At 43.4% G+C, this 15,859-nt stretch overlaps 1 protein-coding gene across 1 annotated transcript in view; it reads right to left on the bottom strand.

The window, feature by feature from the left end:
• LOC135218854 (uncharacterized) overlaps positions 1-15,859 on the bottom strand; it is a 473,700-nt gene that overhangs the window by 186,385 nt on the left and 271,456 nt on the right. The gene's annotated exons all lie outside the window — the stretch shown is intronic.

Raw genomic sequence — 15,859 nt, 5'->3', positions numbered from 1 at the left:
CGGTATTTGACTTCGAAGGGTCTGCCTTTTAAGGCCCTCTTAGTCCTGGACAATGCCCCTGGTCACCCTTCAAATTTGAGCGACATGGCATCCTAATGTGAAGTGGTGTACCTCCCACCCAATACCACATCGCTGATACAGCCAATGGACCAGGGAGTAATAGCTAATTTCAAGGCCTTACTACCTTAGAAGGACCATACGTTTGCTTGAGGGCCATAGAAGCTAACAAGGAGTGACACTGAAGCAATTCTGGAAGGGCTACAACATTGCAGATGCAGTGAAGAACATTGCAAGTGCTTGTTGGGACGAGGTGAAGACGACCACTTTAAATGGGGCCTGGAGGAAACTGTGTCCACAGTTTGTGCACAGTTTTGAAGGCTTTGACCAGGCAGAAGACGTCGAGACTGTGACGAGGAAGATCGTAGGGCTAAGCAAGAGGCTGAAACTAGATCTTGAACCTGATGATGTAACAGAGCTGCTGGCTTCATGGAGAGGAATTGTCTGCAGAGGACTTACTAGAACTTGAACAACAAATGATGAGGAAGAGGAGGCGGCACCAAGCTAAAACCCAGGTCATTAACTGTGAAAGGCTTGTCAGAGGGTTTTTTTACTCATCTGGAGAGAGCCTTGGCTTCTTTTGAGGCAGAAGACCCTAACGTTGCCAGGTTTGACAAAATCAAGAGAGAATCATGGATTTGGTGACTTTCTACAAGGAGACCCTGAAGGAGAAGCAGACGAAGAGAGTGTGCAGTCCAGGCTTGACACTTTCTTTCACAAGTCTCCAGTACCACCACCTCCCAGCTCCTAGTCCTGGTAAGGAATTCTGAACTGTTTTACTAATTTATGTGTTTACATGAGTGTAGATTATGTGTTTTAATTTTTTAATGTAACAACTAAATGTAAGAGTAAATTGTAACTTCATTAATTTTCATCATTTGTAATTTTATTGCAGAAGTGGTGACAGTTCCAGATCCCCTGTACTACCTGTGACAGTTTCCAGATCTCCCTGTACTACCTGTGACAGTTCCAGATCTCCCTGTACTACCTGTGACAGTTCCAGATCCCCCTGTACCTGGACCCTCTGTATCAGCCCGCCCACCTGTACATCAGGTAAGCAATTTCATTTTTCTCATTTTCATGTGGAAATTGTTTACAACCCTACATACATACGTACACTAACTTACATAGTGGTACAATGTGTTTATGTTGCATAACCTTATTATTTTTTTTTTTTTCATTTCAGACCCCTTTGATAGTGACAGTGACCAGATGACCCTGAGCCTTTCCATGGTTTTGATGCCTCGCCCTATACATCAGGTAAGGAATCCTTAACAAATTTGTATAAAATGTTTTATAAATTGCTAATAGAAATTTTTATTAAAAGTGTACATATGCTACAATTACATCCACCTTATAATATATTTTATGTACCCTATCATTCTTTCCAGATCTAGATGTTCCCTCATCAGTTGATACGAGTATCACCTCTCCAGAGCCCAAATCAGTTGATACGAGTAGTATCACCTCTCCCATTCCTTCAGGTAAAAGAATTCTTCATTTTTTATATTGAACATACGTATTACACACTACATATGTCAAACAGTAATAACATGTGCAGTAGTTACAGTAGTAGTAACTATCATTTTATATATTTTTTATCATTCCAGACTCCCAAGCACCTGCCCATCCCCCACTCCATAGCCCAGCCACCCACTCTCATGTACCATATGGCCATCCCAGTAAGCAAGCCAACCACTATAATTTGGTAGGGACATTTTTTTTTATTAATGTTTTAATATTACATATGTAATAACCATGTTATGTATGTAACATACATACTATAATCATATGTATTACATTATCATTCCATACTGGCATGCACCTGTGACTTACATAAACCAGACCTCTACATAGCCTACATGTCTTCATTTTGCTGAAGGTAAGGAATTCTCAGTTGTGTTTAATGTTTGCATACGTACAATAAATTTTGTACACCTAAGTGGTTACATACTGTCCTTTAATATTAATTCTTCATTCCAGACTGCCCATCATCCTAGCCTGTTATCTGTGATAAAGCACACTGAAGTTAGGTTTGGAATGCATCCTTATCATGAATGCTCTACACCTCCACCTCCATCTCCCACAACCTAGGTAACAGCTTGAGACTCACTAAAAGTTGGTAAGTTATGTAAGGAATTTCTAAATTAAGTTTTATACTACATGTTATATGTGATATTAAACCACTGTATGTGCATATTACTGTATGTAACTTACTATGCATAGAGTACTTACTGACAAAATTATTTTTGTACATTCCAGAACCCCCTGAATGATGTAGGCTATGGGGCCACATAAGACTTTGTCCATCCAGGGTTACATTGAAAGACAACTTTAAACTAAAAGTAAGGAATTAATTAACATACATTAACTCTTTTAGTACTCTTGATATATCTACAGTAATTACATATTGCATTCACAACTTTCTGTAGTGTATATTTTGTACACTAATTTGTTACTTTTTCCTTCCAGAACCAACATTTTTCACACAACTCCAGGTTGTTACTACAACAAGTGTCATCAAGGGATAACTACAAGTAGAAAGCACCATTTTTGGATGGAAAAAATCCCAATTCAGGAAAGTATACGTATCACATGTAACATGTAGTGTAACAAATTATGAACAGTAAGGTTTTTACATACAGTAGACATATTACATACGTACATAACTTTTTTTACACGGAATTTCCAACCAAGTTTGATTATGTACATATGTACATGTTATAAACCACTGTACGTATGGTTACTGTATGTAACTTACTAAACATACATAACATGACTTAACTTTGATACTTTTTTTGGTACATTCCAGAAAACCAGGACCCCCTCCATGATGCAGGCTATGGGGCCACATAAAACTTTGTCCAGGGTTACTACATAACATAGCACGACAACTGTAAACTATGTACTACTGTACTAAAGGTAAGGAATTATACATGAGTAGTAAACATACATTAAGTAAGTTTTATCGTACATACTAAAAAAAAGTGACCAAGATCTCTCACATGGGATAAGTGATCAAGGTCCCTCATGGAATTACATACTGTACACTCCCTGCTGAACAGGGGTGTAGACCAATCATTTACAATATGCAATATTAAACCACTGTATGGTGCATATTACTGTATGTAACTTACTATGCATAGAGTACTTACTGACAAAATTATCTTTTGTACATTCCAGAACCCCTGAATGATGAGGCTATGGGGCCACATAAGACTTTGTGCATCCAGGGTTTACGTTGAACGACAAATTTTAAACTAAAGTAAGGAATTATTAATTAACATACATTAACAAGTTTTTTTATACATGTTATATATGTGATATTTAAACCACTGTATGGTGCATATTACTGTATGTAACTTACTATGCATAGAGTACTTACTGACATAACTAATTGTTTTTTTTGTACATTCCAGAAACCCCTGAATGATGTAGGCTATGGGGCCACATAGATTTGTGCATCCAGGGTTACGTTGAACGACAAATTTAAACTAAAAGTAAGGAATTAATTCACATACATTAACTTTTTTACTCTTGATATAACTCAAAGTAAGGAATTATAAACTAAAAGTAAGGAATTAATTAACATACATTAACTCTTTTACTCTTGATATCTATAATTTACATATTGCATTCAGGACTTTGTGTAGTATTTTGTACTAATTGTGTTATACTTTTACCTTCCAGAGCTACCAGACTGGGATTTTAGTGTACTCCCAGGATCTAACAAATACTACTACGAAGTGTACAGTGCATAATATAGTGTTTTAGTGTATAATCTAACCTAAGGATTAAGTGTAAGTACATTGATGCATTTATAGTGTCACAAGAGTTTAATAAAGAATTATACCTTCAAGAACCATCCTTTGCCATTGAAATAACCACACTACACATCATGCAATATACTTGCATGTCACAGGTAAGGTCTCTAACTTTTTCTTAGTTTAAGGCATATTTCCAAGTGCGTTCCGGCTTACGACGATTTTTCGGCTTACGACGCGGCCTCAAGAACGGAACCCCCGTCGTAACCCGGGGACTGCCTTATTTCAAACTGATTAAAGCTACAACCATGGGTTGTTTATTGTTGTATTCTATATGAAATTGCACAAATTTTCATAAACAGTGGGCCCCCCGTATTCATGTTCTCCGGATTTGCGGACTCACTGATTCACGGATTTTTTCTCTAGACCATATCTACCCATTATTTGCGGTGAATTCGCCTATCGGCGGGATTTTTTCGACCGATAATAATCACTAATTAGTGTATTTTGATGTTATTTTCATGCCTAAATATATTTTTATGATATTTTTATGATACAAAAATGATTTACTAATTTTAAAGTATTAATATTGATCAATACTGTATTAGTAAGTTTAATAAGAGTAAATGATATCACAAAATAACTAATAATTCTCTCTCTCTCTCTCTCTCTCTCACAGAGATGTATGCTTTTTGTATGATAAATGATTTACTTATTTTCAAATATTAATATTAATGTAGAGAGCAATCACTTCAATAAAGAAAATACCACAGTGAATTAGTAAGATTTTAGTTTATAAATTTTAAAAATTATGTAAGAATGAAGGAAATCCCAGTCTTCACGTATCTTTCTTTTGAACTCCAGGTCTCTCTCTCTCTCTCTCTCTCTCTCTCTCTCTCTCTCTCTCTCTCTCTCTCTCTCTCTTTTACTGAGATGAGAGATTTTTATGGTACACATATGTATATATGATATTATTTAAGATAAATTTTTAAATATACTTACCTGGCAGTTTATATACATAGCTATATTCTCTGACGTCATGATGTCACGACAGACTTTTCATAACTCGCGGCAATCGCCGACCGTCTCAGGTCAGGTGATGTTACCTGTACGCCCTCTAGATAGTTTACCTGGAAACCTCAGATTTTCTCGCCCTCTAGTCTCCTGAGGGGAGGTGGGTGGGTTTCTAATTGTATTATAACTGCCAGGTAAGTATATTTAAAAAAAAAATTTATCTTAAAATAAAAATATAATTTTAAAATATGTAACTGACCTGGCAGTTATATACATAGCTGATTGACACCTTTGGAGGAGGGTCAGAGACAGCAACATTGTTGTAAGGCAACTACTTGATGGGTAACTAAAGATTCTTACCTACTAAGGAAGCTGACTTGACAAGTACTGCCTCTTTAGTCTGCTCTCCTTAGGAGCCAGCTAAGGTGATGTGACCTGTTGCAGCTGACGAGCTCAAAGGGGTTTGTCGACGGGATGTGACCTCTATGCGACAAAAACCACCTATGCCCTGATATGGGCTTAAACAGGCAATAGACCACCTAAACATCCAATCCTTGCATACAAGAAGATTTGAAAAAAAAAAACACACATATACACTAGACTGTTGAAGGTTTCCCCTAACCTTCAACAGACAACCATAAAAAACATCAAGGGTCTAACATGTAGGATTAGAGGTATCAACTCCTTCACCCAACACCGAGCCAGTGGCTACGAACGGTCCAAGGGTTCTGCAGTCTTCATATACCGTTTCTATTTGTCTCAGATAGAAAGAAGAAAATACGGAGCTGCTCTTCCAGTACGTTGCGTCTAAAATGGCTTTAAGGGACTGATTCTTTCTAAACGCCATTGACGTCGAGATTGCTCGCACTTCATGGGCTTTTACCTTTAGAGCCTTGTAAAGAGTTTCATTGAACTCAATGTGTGCTTCTTGAATCACACTTCTAATAAAGAAGGCTAAGGCGTTCTTTGACATAGGCCTTTTGGGATCTTTAACGGAACACCACAAGTTGTCAAAAGTCCCCCTAACGTCCTTGCATCTCTGCAGATAAACCTGTAATGCTCTTACTGGACAAAGAGTCCTTTCACGTTCCTGACCTGCAAAGTCTCTAAGGCTGGGAATCGTAAAAGACCTAGGCCAAGGATTGGTTGGAGTCTCATTCTTGGCTAAGAAACCTACTCCTGGCTAAGAAACCTAAAGTGGTTGAACAAACCGCTTTGGATCTACTAATTCCCACCCTTTTGTCCATAGCTTGAATCTCGCTTACTCTCCTTGCAGTAGCGAGAGCGACAAGAAAAAGTCTTCCTGGTTAAATCCCTGAACGAGCTCTCCTGGATCGGTTCAAACTTGTCAGACATTAAAAACCTTAATACTACGTCCAGATTCCATCCTGGTAGTTGTTCACACTTTTGTTTCGTAGTATCAAAAGATCTAATTAGGTCATGAAGATCTTGATTTCTAGACAAGTCCAGTCCTCTATGTCTAAAAACTGACGCCAGCATGCTCCTGTATCCCTTAATCGTAGTAGTGGCTAGACATACTTCAAGTTTTAAGTGAAGAAGGAAGTCTGCGATCTGGCTCACAGATGTGTTGGACGAGGACACCTTCTTCTCCTTACACCAGTTTCTAAATACCTCCCACATCTACTGGTAGACGTTGATGGTCGAGGCCCTTCTTGATCTGGCGATAGCTTTAGCTGCCTCTCGCGAAAAGCCTCTAGCTCTAAGGAGCTTTTCGACAGCCGAAAGGCAGTTAGCTGAAGAGCGCGGGTATTCCTGTGATACCGTTTGAAGTGGGGCTGTCTGAGCAGATCTGGAAGCAACGGAAGGATTCTTGGAACTTCCACTAGCCACTGCAACATCTCTGCGAACCAGTCTCGCTTCGGCCAGTACGGGGCTATCAGGGTCATTCTGGTTCCTTCGGACTGCGCGAACTTCTTTAATACTTTGTGTATCACTTTGAAAGGAGGGAAGGCGTACAGATCCAGCCCTTCCCAGTTCATGAGGAACGCATCTACTGCTACCGCTTGTGTGATCCTCCTTGTCTTGTTGGTTGCAAACAAGTCTATGGAAGGTGTTGCCCCCAATAACCTCCATAGCATTTCGCATACCTCTAACTTGAGAGTCCATTCTGTTGGCAGGACCTGGTTTTTCCGGCTCAAGAGGTCTGCTCTGACATTTAATTCTCCTTGTACAAATCTCGTTCGGAGGATGATATTTCTGTCCTTTGCCCATAGCAACAGATTCTTGGTTGTCTCGTTCAGAGAAAAGGAGTGGGTGCCTCCTTGTTTCTTGACATGTGCTAGAGCAGTCACGTTGTCCATGCTTATTTCCACTACTTTGCGTGACACACACTCCTCGAATGCCTGAAGAGCTAGAAAAGCTGCCATCAGCTCTTTCTTGTTGATATGCCACTTCTTTTCGGTTTCGCTCCATCGTCCTGAAATCTCTCTGTTCCCCAGTGTCGTTCCCCAGCCTAGGTCGGATGCGTCTGAGAACAGTATTAGCTGTGGGTTCACTTGTTGAAGTGAAACTCCCTCTCCCAGCTTCGCTGGCTCCAGCCACCACACTAAATCTTTCTTGACCTCTGCTGAAATTGGGAAGGTGTCTGAAAGCCTTTGTTCCTTCCTTTTCCAATTTTTGTTGAGGTAAAATTGCAGAGGTCTGAGGTGCAGTCTTCCCAGGGAGACGAACTGTTTGATCGAGGAAATGGTCCCCAAAAGACTCATCCATTCCCTCGCCGAACATTGTTGTCTCCCCAGGAATTCCTGCACCCGATTCAGGCATCGGTCTTGTCTCTCCTGGGAGGGAGAAGCCTGAAAATCCTGAGAGTTCATCAGAACTCCCAAATAAATGATCGAACGAGAGGGCTCCAAGTGAGACTTTTTCATGTTCACAACAGCCCTGTTTCCCGTACTAGGTTCAAGGTTATTTTTCATGTCCTCCAGACACTGTTTTCTTGAAGTTTGGCCCTGAGAAGCCAATCGTCTAGATAAAGAGAAATGCGGATCCCCCTTCGTGTAGCCATTTGGCTACATTCGCCATAATAGCTGTGAATATTTGTGGCGCCGTGCTGAGCCCGAAGCAAAGAGCCCTGAACTGGAATACTCTTCCTTCGAATAAGAACCTGAGGTACTTCCGTAGCTCGGGTGGATGGGGACATGAAAATAAGCGTCCTGTAGGTCTAATGAGACCATCCAATCTCCGGTCTCAACGTCGATAGCACTGATTGCATTGTCCTCATCGTGACTTTCGTCTTCACGACGCAGGCGTTTTAGGGCACTGACATCCAGAACGGGTCTCCACCCTCCCGAGCTCTTGGGTCCAAGAACAGTCGATTGTAGAACCCCGGATTCTCTTGGGGTGAAACAGGTTCTATCGCCTTTTTTAAGAGCATAAGCTCTACTTGTCTTTCAACGCGAATCTCTTGCTGCTGTCCCTGCAATTCGCTGTTAAGTTGAGGGGATCTAAAACTATGGGAGGTTTGGTGTAAAAAAGGGATCTTGTAGCCCTCCCTTAGTATTTGAAGGGTCCAGTCGTCTGCCCCTCTGTCCCTCCAGGCTTCCCAAAACAACAAAGAAAGCCTGACTCCTATTTGTGTCTGGAGGACTGTCTGATCATGGCCTCCTTTTGGAAGGAAGCTTGCCACCTTTTCTGGAGGGCTTTCTAGAAGTTCCCGATGTCCCTCGGGGCTGTTTTCCTTGAAAAAACTGTTGTGGCTGCTTCTCCTCTCTCGCTCTCTTGGTCGCAAATGAAGAAGGCAAAACCCCACTGGCTGCCTTCGATATAGGTCCTGTGTGGTCTTTTGAGTCAATGAAGTGGCAATATCTCTTATAATCTCCTGCGGAAAAAGAAAAGAAATTAGTAAAGGGGGCAAAACAAAAGCTCTGCTCTTTGTACCTGTGTGACCCCTTTAGCTGTAAAGGAGCAGAGGAGGGACCTTTTCTTCATGATCCCTGCCGTGAAAATCGCTGCCACTTCATTTGTTCCATTCCGCAACGCCTTGTCCATACAAGACATCACACTCAGAAGGTTTGGTATGTCCAGTCAGTCCTTTTCTTCCACTTTCTTGGCGATGGCGAGAGCACTCAGAGACCAGTCTAGAAAGTTCAGGACCTCAAACACTCTAAACACGCCCTTCAGTAAATGATCGAACTCTTGCATCGACCACATAACCTTCGCCGCTGTTAAGGCGTGTCTACGATTGGCATCGACGATACTGGAGAAGTCTGCCTGAGAGGAGGCAGGATACTCCCAGGCCCAGGACTTCCCCAGTCTCATACCAAACGCTGGATTTCGAAGCCAATCTTGCAGGAGGAAAAATGAAAGCGTTTTGCCTCGCTCCTTTTTGTCTCTCATCCAGTCGTTCATCCTCTCGAGAGCTTTCTTGGCCGAAATGGAAAGAACCATCTTCGTAAAGGCAGTCTTATTCTGTGTTCTTCCACAAAGGAACTGAGACAGGGGAAGAACGAGGTGTTTGCGGGCTTGAAGTCTGTTTCAAAAAACAGCTCTTGAAACAGAAGCATAAGGGTCTTATAGTCGGAAGGAGGAACTTGCTCTTTCGTCTCCTCTTCCGAAACTACCTCCAACATCTCCGAAGGTCTCTCTCTGTCTCGTTCCGCATCGGATGATGTAGTCAAAGCCAAAGCCGGAGCGTCATTGGTCTCGATGCGTTCCTTGGCACCATGAACCACTGAGGCGTCATGCTTACGAGCGTCGGCATCACGTACTTCTCTCTCACCGCGCTGGCGTCACGCTCTTTGCTCTTACGCGCGCTGGCGTCTACGCTCGGAAGCGTGCACGTCCCGAGTAAATCGGAAGCGTCCTGCTTGTCTGTACTCTTCTTGGCGTTGACGCTTCGCGAAGTCTTCATCACTTCCGGGGTCTCAGACTGACGCTTGGGTTCTTGCAGCTTTTTCCATAAGGACAGCTGCTGTTGCATGCCTTGCAGCATATTCTTGGCTTCATTGTCCCCTCGAGGGCGAGGTAACTCGTCAGATTCGCGCCCACGAACTGCAAGCCAGAGGAGGGCCGATCTCTCTAAGGCTTCCTGAGGACACTCAGTAGAAGCTTTCTTGGTAATTCCTCCCAAGGTCGAGCGGAAGAAGGGAAAGAGGAGCGTGCATCGAAAGAGCTGTGCTTCTGTTTTTAGCTGGCAAGGCTTCTGATGACGAAACCCTCTCCCGGAGAACTCCAGTGACTGCAGCCCAGCATTTGGCTCAATCTGACGAGACCTCACAATCACGAGGTAAACTTCCTCTTGAAAGGACGAGAAGAAGTAGAGTGTCGCCATCCTCGACGTGGGGAGACGTCATCGGATGACAAAACCAAACACATTCGACGGGCCTTTTCTACGGCTGTCTGAAGCAACCTGGGAAGTGTCCACAGGTTTGCTTGAGGGCATGCCCGACCGGATACTAGAGCCTCTCGCCTCCCTTAGACTTTCGACTTTACGTCTCCCATGGGTACGGGAGCTTTGTAAGAGGTTCTGGGTCTAGGAGCGCGACAGGACCGATCCGGACCGCACCCTCCACTACACTGGCACTAACACTAACTTATCACTTACACTGACTTTAGTACCTAGGGCACTTTACAGCAGTCCAAGTGCGACTGCCTGCTCAGTAAGAGAGGCAATCTGCTGTCCCATTTTTTCAAGAACCGCTTGAATACCTGCAAAGGTTGAGTCCTTCGCCCCCGACCCGAAGACAGGTTCGGGAGCTGATACTTCTACTAAATTACATTCAGAAGGACCAGGGGAAGGAACTATGGGATTATCTACCAATTCCTGACTCGTTGATGAACAGGAACGGGAACTCTTAGTTCTTCTAATCCTATCTCTCTCGAGTTTACGGACATACCTGTCCAACTCTGTCCACTCCTTATCATCCAAAATCAAGCACTCATCACATCTATTCTCAAAAGTGCAAATTCTACCCCTACAATTCACACAAAGTGTGTGGGGATCAAGAGAAGCTTTGGGAATTCTAACCCTACACCTCCCTTTACAGCAGACTCTATAAACAACTCCCGAGTCCGACATTGTTAATTGAGTAATCCAAAAACAAATCCAAAATCAATCCAAGCCAACAACAGCGAAAGCCAATAAATACTTCACCAAACGATGAAATACTCTAGCGAGTACGAAAGACCTATCGAGGAGCCCACAACAACGAAGTTGGCCGCTCGGGCGACAGAGAAAATCTGAGGTTTCCAGGTAACTATCTAGAGGGCGTACAGTAACAATCACCTGACTGACGGTCGCGATTGCCAGGTCAGTTACATATTTAAAAATGTTTATTAAATATTTCATATGATGATGATGATGATGATAATATAATAATAATAATAATAATAATAATAATAATAATAATAATAATAATAACAATAATAACTGTAATTACAAAATCATATGTGAAAGTATTTTACAAATACTATGATAATTTTCTCTCTCTCTCTCTCTCTCTCTCTCTCTCTCTCTCTCTCATCTCTCTCTCTCTCTCTCTCTCTCTCTTACAGAGATGTATGTTTTTTGGTTTGATGATGATTTACTAATTTTCAAATATCAATATTAATGTAAGTTGCAATAATATAAATTCATTAAAGAAAATACTAAAGTGAATTAGCAAGATTTCAGTTTATAAATTAAAAAAATTATGTAAGAATGAGAGAAAATGCACTTTACCCCGCATCTTTCTTTGTGAACTCCACGTAGTAAGCTGAGTTGGCTGGGGTCCAACAACTGTGTTGCCATATCTCAGGACCATGTAAATTCTCTCTCTCTCTCTCTCTCTCTCTCTCTCTTACTGAGATGACAGAATTGCTATGGTACATGTGCATGTTTATTAATATTTTCGCACAATAGTAATATAACTATATTCAAAATTCATATGTGATAGTATTTTAAAGAAGTACAATAATCTATCCATTTCACTCTTTTAATTAAGGATAACCCTCTCTCTCTCTCTCTCTCTCTCTCTCTCTCTCTCTCTCTCTCTCTCTCTCTCTCTCTCTCTCTCTTTTGCCACACAAGATACTAGTATGTCCTAGTGGTAACTCTCGCCCTCTGTTTGGGCTGGAAGTGTATGTATAAGTATATCTTTAAGGACATTACTACATTTTATGGTAAAATATAATATACAGTACTAGTTTAAAATAATATTAAGTTTAATGAGATTAACAGTAACAAAAACCTCTCTCTCTCTCTCTCTCTCTCTCTGTCTTACTCTTACGTATATTTATTTGTTTTGTAGTGTAAATAAATGACAGTTTGATATACGAATTGGCAGAGGGGAGGAAGGAGTCGGAGTCTAGGAGTTATTTTCTCTCTCTCTCTCTCTCTCTCTCTCTCTCTCTCTCTCTCTCTCTCTCTCTCTCTCTCTCTCTCTCTCTCTCTCTCTCTCTCTCTCTCCCCATTATTATTCTCTCTGTCTCAGAAATAATTCATAATTTCACTCTTGATGGTCAGATATATGATGTTGCCATTTGCTGTAGGTATATATTTTTAATGGTAAAATGTTTAAGATGACTTTGAAATGATATTAATATAACCTCAAAGATTAATGCAGTAATAGGTTAGTAATTTTAAGTATATTTGAAGTAGGATGTTATTAAAGGTATACATTTGGTATCTGAACTTTCAAGATAGGCAGTTATAAGCATTTTTAGTGGTGGTTTTAACTATTCACGGGGGTGTCTGGTACACATCCCCCGCGAATACGGGGGAACACTGTATAAAACTCTATGTAACGGCTAATATAAAATGGTGCAAAAATTATGTCAGTGACAAAATAATTTCTGAGATGTGTTGCTGATGCTTTTTAGTGCGAGAAGAAAGAAATTCGCGCTTGCGTGCCTGGGTAACAATTGTAAACGAAACAACAGCTTGATCCGTGAACTCCCAGCATCCCTCAAGGTGTGTGATTCAAAAGTTTTTGCCAAGTAGGCCTATAACTATTTTTCTGTGAATTTTTAAAAAACTTCTTTGCGTCGACGTTTCATACGTCAATTCGGCACCCAACAGACAATTTTCGTCAACGTTTAATATGTCCAATAGGCATTTAAGGGTTAACTACCGGTCCGGTCGCTTTTGGCTGTTGTCGTTGAGGGACGTGTGTTCGCTGCTCGCTGCCCGACTGTAGTTTGCACTATTTTCTTCAACTTCTGTCCCAGTGCAATTGCTCCTTTTTCTCTGTATGATTGTGGATTGCTTGTGTGATAATTAATACCTAGCAAACCTTGGATTTATAGCCTTTGCTACCCTCTACCGCCAGCCAGCGCTGCCCTGGGGTAGAAAGCAAGAGGTGCGGAAAGATCCGCGCCTCGTTTGAGGTGGATCCTCGCTCCCTTTGTGCTGCATGCTGAGGGCGTGAGTGTGGTGGACATGTGGATGATGTGGTGTGTGCGGGGTGTTCCTAGTGGTCTGCTGCCCAGTGGGGGAAGTTTGTGGGGAGGAGGTATGTGCGGAAATCCAAACCTGTGGTGGGGAGTAATTAGCCCCGAACCACTCCTAATATTGCAGACCCATCTTCCTCATACCTCTCTCCCTGCAACTCTCTGCTGCTCCTTCGGGGGGGCCCTCTCTCTCCGCTACCTCCTCCAGCGAGTCGGGTTGGGGAGGTGGGGGCTGTAGCCTTGGACCTGGGTGGTCCTCCTCTTGGAGTCTCTGCTCGCCCCAGAAGTCCTCCTTTGGAGCGAGGAGGGACTCCCCCTGGCCCGACTTTTGCTTCTGCAGGTGAGGTGTCGGGATGAGACGAGGCCTTGGTCTTTCCCTTGGACTCATGGATGTGACGTTGGTAGAAGCGCTGCTGGCTCACCTGAAACCGGTGCATCCAGCAGCGCTGCTGGCTCACCTGAACCGTGCATCCAGCAGCGCTGCTGGCTCACCTGAACCGTGCATCCAACAGCGCTGCTACCCACTCTTAAGTCACTACTACCATAGCTACAGTGACCTAGCCCGGCTACTACATCCCTCCACACCTGGTTTGGGCACATCATCCTACAAGTGTCATGTCTTCTTTGGTTGGGATGCAACACCACAATCTGCCGTCAACCGACCTACCGATGCCTCCACCACCTGGTTTGGATTACAATCACTGACAATGTCAAGGTTTCCTGCTCTGCCTTGTCACCTGTGGGCATACCAGCCATATCTGCCATTATACCTGCCATGGAACACGTACCAGAACCCCAAAAAGCCCTGTTCCTGTGCCTGTTTCTGCAGCCAACCCTGCGCTACCGGACCTGTTCCCATTCCTGCACCTGTTGCCACTCCCAGACCTGCTCTGCTCCTGGACCTGCTCATGCCGATGTTCCTTGGTTGTTCCCGACCATGATCCTCAGCTGTAGAAGCGGTAAAAGAAGAAGAGGAAATCGAAGAAGTGTCTTCTTCGTCTTTGTCTTCATCTTTGTCGTTGTCGATGTTGTCTTCGTCTGTCACCTCCTCACCTCCCCCTTCGAAGGTTTCACAACCTAGAAGGGTAAGGCAGCTTCTTTCCCCCCCCCCCCCCCCCCCCCCCCAAAACAAGATGAGGCTTCTATGGGTCTGCATCCTCCTTCCAGTGGGGGGAAGCAGCTGGCTCTCGTCAGCTTCCCTACCCTTTGGGAGAGGGAACCGTGACTGTCTTCAGGGGCCAGGGTATCCGGAGCCTCTGGAGCATGAACTAAGGTTTGCCCTCTAGTCCCTAGTTCCAAAGGCATTGCTGGCGGAACTGGGGCCATGTCGGAGACTCATTCGCAAGTCTCTCCAAATGTACAACCGCCCAAGCCCAAGGGAAGTCGTACATCCGCTGCCACGAACACGGAGTCAGCTCCTTGTCGTGACAGTGGCACAAGGCGAGAGAAGGGATCGAGCCGTAGCTTGGACCCATCTGTGATGACCAAGCCTGGTTCTTCGTTAGGAGCCACGGTTGAATCCTCTGTCCCTGGGATAGAGCATTGGGAGAGGCTAAGAGGAGTTCCCCTATACAGTGCTCTTTGCTAGGGGCTTCGCCCTCGAAGAGTACTGGGATGCGTCTTGAGGACGATGCTCAGTCTTGCCAGACAGGGAGCTGCATCCTGCTAGCAGCAGTGCTGCTACCAGTGCTGCTAGAACCGGCGAGAACTGATGCATTCTCCTCAGGAGAGCACATCGTCTTTACGATCGCACTCTCCTAGACCCATGCACTTGTCACCACTGCGGGTTATTGAAAGGGCGCGGCTCACTCCCCCTGACAGCAGTGCTGCTACGAGAAGCGAGAGCATCTGGCCCATCTCTCCTATTCCCTCTACTTCCCCAAGCTATACCGGGAGGGGTAAGGTGAATACGTATGCCTTTTGGGCACTTGCCAGAAGTATGGGCACAATAAAGGGATTTTGACGTAGGAAAAATCTATTTCTGGGCGACGAAGCCGTGTCGCCCAGTGAAATAGGTTCCTTCAGCACTATTTCTAAGGTAAGATATTGCTAAAATACCAGAGAACTGCTAAATTGGACCTGCCAGAATATTCCAACTCGCTCACCTTCATATAAAAGGTGTCGGTATAGATCTGGGGTGAGTGAAAACTCACTACCACGCACCCACTCAATTACCTCCTCTCCTACATCAAAACCCCCAAGAAAAGGGGAGCCGTTCTACGGCTTGCAAACTACGACCGCGTATGTAGCGTCATTCCTTCAGATAGCCATACGCTGTACGCACGCATTTTTTCTTTCTCTTGTGTTTTTGCTATTTTGGATTTTTTCCTTCGTTATGGATAGTCAATCTCCATCTGCATCCAAGTTAAGTACTGGTTTCAATGTTTACGCTATTTAGGAAGTGCTTTCTGGCCTTCGTGCCATTGTTATTTAGGTTTTTTAGCAGGCGTCGCTTCATGTGCTCGGCTTCAAGCCGCCATTAGAGCGTTCCCTTTGCGTATCGTTTCGGTTTCATGCAGTCCTTCATACCTTGTGATCCGATTAGTAATAGCGCTTTTATTTATCTCCCCCTGTGTTTTGGATGCTATTTTTGATGGTTATACATATATTCTTGTGTTATTTTATTTTATTTTGTG

The sequence above is a fragment of the Macrobrachium nipponense genome, chromosome 1 (assembly GCF_015104395.2).
Source record: "Macrobrachium nipponense isolate FS-2020 chromosome 1, ASM1510439v2, whole genome shotgun sequence".
In the NCBI taxonomy this organism is placed as follows: Eukaryota; Metazoa; Arthropoda; class Malacostraca; order Decapoda; family Palaemonidae; genus Macrobrachium; species Macrobrachium nipponense.
Note: the sequence above shows the minus strand (reverse complement) of the source record. Positions and strands in the feature narration are given on the sequence as shown.